Below are 6,000 nucleotides of genomic sequence, written 5' to 3'. Positions count from 1 at the left end.
ATCCATACAGCACCCAGCCTGGGAGACCCTGTTCTGAGGATGGAAATTTCTCTAGATCCCAGAATCAAAGAACTCAGAATGGGAAAGGACTTGGTAGGTCACTTGCTAATTCTTCCCCATGCCCACCCAGAGCAGAGTCCTTCCCTAGAGGAGAGCCCCAGGGTTCTGTGCAGTTGTAAAGAACAACAATGGGTCACATGAGGCCCAATCTGCTCCCAGTGGAATCAGTTTGGAAAGTCCTATTGACTTGAATGGGATCAGGGTCTATTATGGTCTGATCTGCTTTGTTCTAAAAATGCCTCTGACATGTAATTTCAGTTTTGGTGGCAAGTTTTCCGTGGTATCACCTGGTGAGTGTTATCTCTTCTGTAAAGAATTAGTGTTGAGAACATCTCGCAGCCTCCCCACTTTCCCTGTAAATATGCTGAGTAAAAATTCAATGGCCTGGAGAAATGGTGGGGGGGGAATAATAGTAGCATGACTAGGACTGTCCCCATGTAACTCATTCCCCAGCCAGCTCCCTGTGCAGACACACTCCCATGAAAGGCAGGGGATCGTTCCGTGCAGCTCTGGACTCCCACTGATCCCAGCTGATATTTGAATAGTTCACCTTTATTCCAATGGAAATAATACAAACTAACAATCTACTAATCAAATTCAAACTCCTCTACTAATATTGCCAGGCACCAGCGCTCCAAAATGACCAGGCTAACTGCCAGGTATTGCTCTCTAACTCCTCTTTCTCTGTATTCACCCCAGCCTTGGTGATTTGGGGAATGTGAGACAATCTGGGGAATTGATTTACAGGGTATAAAGTTGTTGTGAGTGTTAGGGGGCTTATTCCTTCACCCACTTACTTCCCTGGTCCTTCTCGCATGAACAGAGAGGAACAATACCCGAAGTCCAAAGGTGCAAACAATTCGATGTTTATTGGGGTGAACTTCCAGCAAGCATGATTCCAGTTTCCTTCCTTAATATCCTCCTTCCCAGCTCTGACACCACAGAGCCTCACACCTGTGTCCCTGTTCCCATTCCTGCCCTTAACCAAACATGATTCCAACTTCTTTACTCCCATTCCCTGTTCCCATTTCCCCCTTTAGCAAAACATGATTCCAATTTTCTTACCCCCATTCCCTGTTCCCATCTCCCCCTTTAGCAAAACATGATTCCAATTTTCTTACCCCCATTCCCATCTCACACACCCACATGCCCACCCACACCCAGTCACTTCCTCATTGACTACAGATTATATAGTAAAACTTGAGTTCTGCTTAACTATACCTTAACCAATCATTTTCCTGAAATTTAACTAACCAATCCTAACATATTGTAACATGATTATGTAACCAATTATATCCCACCACCTCAATTAGTTTACACCCAGAAAAATTAATTATACAGCAGACAGGAACAATCACAGAACCAGACAGAGATTATAAAGACAAACAATAGCAAAGTGGGAACTATAATGACAAAACAATACAGAAGTGAGGATTTCACATCCCAGCTATTGATAAGTGAGTTCTTGCCAGACAGGATGCTATCAAACTAAGTTTCCTTTTACATTTTCTAGGCACTTCCCTTTCTCTGGAGGTGATAGGAATACAATCCTGTCCTGATAGTGCCTAACAGCCCAATAGCACCTTATTTCAATGTGACTAGTTTGGAATGTGAGGATGTGACCGTTCGCTTCCCAGCTTATGGCTGCCTCTGCTGTTTAGCCAAAGGCCTGAGCCTAAGCACAGGGCCACAAACTGTCACAGTAAGAGAAGGCCCTTACACTGGCAGACAGTGGTTTTGATTCTTTCTTTTATACCTCTAGAACTAGCCAAGTGATAAGAATACACCTAAATTCTGAGAGTATAGGCCTTTACAGACAGGCCTGAATATCTATATCCTTACATGAACTCTCTGCATGTAGCCGTATCTGGCTGCAAACATCATTTTGATTCTACAGCTGTTTTATTGCCTTGCTACTGCCTCTGTACCTCCATCTTGGACTAAATCCCAAGGGTTGGGGGCCCAGGGATACTCTTGTCTAACTTCGATGGTCGTCCATTCAAACGGAATCCCCCTGGAAACGGAGATGGCTGATGCCCAGGGCACACCCTTGTTTCAAGTGTGACTTCCATGGGGAGGTCACTAAGCAATAGATCACCTGGTGAGGGACTCTGAGCACCAAGGTTTCACCTGGCAAAGGAGATGGGAGGTTGTAAAAGAGAGGGTTTGTCAGTGGCCATTTTAGAGACCGAGATGAGGGCACTGACTGCAGGAGAGAGAGAGAGTGCCTGGCTCAGAAGATGAGCCATGTGCAGGATTGGGGACCCAGGACTCCCTGAGGGACTCTGACCTTCACCCAAAGCATACACCAGCATGGTGAGGAAAGCGAGGCAGGGAAATGTGCCTAGATTTCTTATTGCTTTGTCTAGATATGTATATTTCTTGCACTAGCTACCAGAAAGAGTGATTGGTTTGAAACCCTTTTGCAAAGCTCGTGTGTCTGTTTGTTTCACTATCACGACCCCCTGAAGAGGTGAACTGTAAACCCAGAGTGCTCAAAAGTTTGGCAATCTGGGAAAGGGTGTGTCTAAGCTACTAGGGAGTCTGGGGCGGGGTCAGCACTGGTGCTGGGGGTGAGGGCTGCTGGGCCATCTGGTCCCATTTCTGTGAAGGGCTAACAGAAAGAGAGCCTGGGCCCAGGAAATGTGCCAGACAGGCCAAGGGGAGGGAAATGCTGCAGCCTACTCAGACTGAGGGACGCTTGAGAGCACAAGGGGCCCGTGGGGTGGGACCCAAACCCAGCAGCCTGGTGAGCGTCCAGCCAGGGGAGCTTTGCTAGGGCTGGATGGGACAATGTGATTAAACACTGTGTCACAGTCACTTTGCTCGGCCTGTGGCTGCTCCTTGTCTCTTGCCTGAATGGGAGCCTTTTGCAAAGGCCCCAATGTCCAGAAGGACCAGACCAAATGAGTTTTTATTCCTGTGGGTGCTCGTGGCATTTCCAGAAAGGTTCTTCTCTTCCTCCCAAAAGAACTGAAAACAAAAATTTCAGCAGCATCAAAACGTTTGGACGTTTTCCAATGAAAGAGTTTTGACATTTCATTTTGAGGCGACATTTCCTGAGCAAAACATTGATTGGAATCGAAAGGCCGTTTCAAAATGACATGGGAAAAGCTGCCTTTGATGTGACTGAATTGGCTTTTTGATGCACCACTTCAGCAAGAGATTCAAAAAAACCTTCAGTTTGGGTTAGAAACAAACTGATTTTCTTTTCCCTGGTTTCTCGGTTTGACCACACAGTGACTACACGGACGCTCTTACAGCAGCGTAGCTGCAGCGGCATAGCTGTGCCGCTATAAGCTCTCCACTCGAGACATGGCCTAAGGATGTAGAGAAATTGTATGAGGTTCAACCACACTGTCTGAGGATCAGCAGGCACTTCTACTATTACAAGCTATGTCAGAATCATAGAATATCAGGGTTGGAAGGGACCTCAGGAGGTCAGCTATTCCAACACCCTGCTCAAAGCAGGACTGATCCCCAATTAAATCATCCCAGCCAGGGCTTTGTCAAGCCTGACCTTAAAAACCTCTAAGGAAGGAGATTCCACCACCTCCCTAGGTAACGCATTCCAGTGCTTCACCACCCTCCGAATGAAAAAGTTTTTTCCTAATATCCAACCTAAACCTCCCCCACTGCAACTTGAGACCATTACTCCTTGTTCTGTCATCTGCTACCACTGAGAACAGTCTAGAGCCATCCTCTTTGGAACCCCCTTTCAGGTAGTTGAAAGCAGCTATCAAATCCCCCCTCATTCTTCTCTTCCGCAGACTAAACAATCCCAGTTCCCTCAGCCTCTCCTCATAAGTCATGTGTTCCAGACCCCTAATCATTTTTGTTGCCCTCCGCTGGACGCTTTCCAATTTTTCCACATCCTTCTTGTAGTGTGGGGCCCAAAACTGGACACAGTACTCCAGATGAGGCCTCACCATTGCTGACTTTCTGGGGATGGAGTGACATTCAGCTGCAATGGGACACATCTGGAGCTCGCTTGACACAGAGAGTGACAGCCTCACACTAATACCGTTTCCTGCTGCAAAACAAAATCAGCCCCTGAAAACGGCAGTACAAGGTTTGCCGGATTTTATAAACATTGTCACTCACACAAGTAGCTGCTGGTGCTCAAACCCAGGACTGTCCGTGTGTAAAGCAGATGTGATAACCATTGCATTGCATATCCATTTCAGCAAAAATGGGTCAGCCATTTCTGAGCATGAGATCAGGGGAAAATACATTCATTTGCTCATGTTAAAAGGGTTCCTAACTCTGTTTTGTCACAAGCCTCTAGCACCCTCATGCTTTGGAGCAGAGACTTGAAATGTTGCCAGAGGGTAGGAGGGGGGATTGCTCTGGTGTCAGGGATGTCCCGGACGACTGGAAAAAAGGCTAATGTAGTGCCCATCTTTAAAAAAGGGAAGAATGAGGATCCTGAGAACTACAGGCCAGTCAGCCTCACCTCAGTCCCTGGAAAAATAATGGACAGGTCCTCAAGGAATCAATTCTGAAGCACTTAGAGGAGAGGAAAGTGATCAGGAACAGTTAGCATGGATTCACCAAGGGCAAGTCATGCCTGACTAATCTAATTGCCTTCTATGACGAGATAACTGGCTCTGTGGATGAGGGGAAAGCAGTGGACGTGTTGTTCCTTGACTTTAGCAAAGCTTTTGACACGGTCTCCCACAGTATTCTTGCCAGCAAGTTAAAGAAGTATGGGCTGGATGAATGGACTGTAAGGTGGATAGAAAGTTGGCTAGATTGTCGGGGTCAACGGGTAGTGATCAATGGCTCCATGTCTAGTTGGCAGCCGGTATCAAGTAGAGTGCCCCAAGGGTCGGTCCTGGGGCCGGTTTTGTTCAATATCTTCATAAATGATCTGGAGGATGGTGTGGATTGCACCCTCAGCAAGTTTGCAGATGACACTAAACTGGGAGGAGTGGTAGATACGCTGGAGGGTAGGGATAGGATACAGAGGGACCTAGACAAATTAGAGGATTGGACCAAAAGAAATCTGATGAGGTTCAACAAGGACAAATGCAGAGTCCTGCACTTAGGACGGAAGAATCCAATGCACCGCTACAGACTAGGGACCGAATGGCTCGGCAGCAGTTCTGCAGAAAAGGTCCTGGGGTTACAGTGGACGAGAAGTTGGATATGAGTCAACAGTGTGCCCTTGTTGCCAAGAAGGCCAATGGCATTTTGGGATGTATAAATAGGGGCATTGCCAGCAGATCGAGGAACGTGATCGTTCCCCTCTATTCGACGTTGGTGAGGCCTCATCTGGAGTGCTGTGTCCAGTTTTGGGCCCCACACTACAAGAAGGATGTGGAAAAATTGGAAAGCATCCAGCGGAGGGCAACAAAAATGATTAAGGGACTGAAGCACATGACTTACGAGGAGAGGCTGAGGGAATTGGGATTGTTTAGTCCGCAGAAGAGAAGAATGAGGGGGGATTTGATAGCTGCTTTCAACTACCTGAAAGGGGGTTCCAAAGAGGATGGCTCTAGACTTTTCTCAGTGGTAGCAGATGACAGAACAAGGAGTAATGGTCTCAAGTTGCAGAGGGGGAGATTTAGATTGGATATTAGGAAAAACGTTTTCATTCGGAGGGTGGTGAAACACTGGAATGCGTTACCTAGGGTGGTGGTGGCATCTCCTTCCCTGGAAGTTTTTAAGGTCAGGCTTGACAAAGCCCTGGCTGGGATGATTTAGTCGGGGATTGGTCCTGTTTTGAGCAGGGGGTTGGACTAGATGACCTCCTGAGGTCCCTTCCAACCCTGATATTCTATGATTCTATGAAAAACTCTCCAAGAACAGAGAGGCAGTTCACACCTTATAGAGCATGTATCGGACAAACCCAGCCCAGCCTCAAAAGAACAAAGGATGCTGGTCTAGGCAACAACAAAAGGATCTGTTAGACCCTCGAGGGAGTCACCTCCTTCC

The sequence above is a fragment of the Lepidochelys kempii genome, chromosome 6, assembly GCF_965140265.1.
Source record: "Lepidochelys kempii isolate rLepKem1 chromosome 6, rLepKem1.hap2, whole genome shotgun sequence".
In the NCBI taxonomy this organism is placed as follows: domain Eukaryota; kingdom Metazoa; phylum Chordata; order Testudines; family Cheloniidae; genus Lepidochelys; species Lepidochelys kempii.
Note: the sequence above shows the minus strand (reverse complement) of the source record.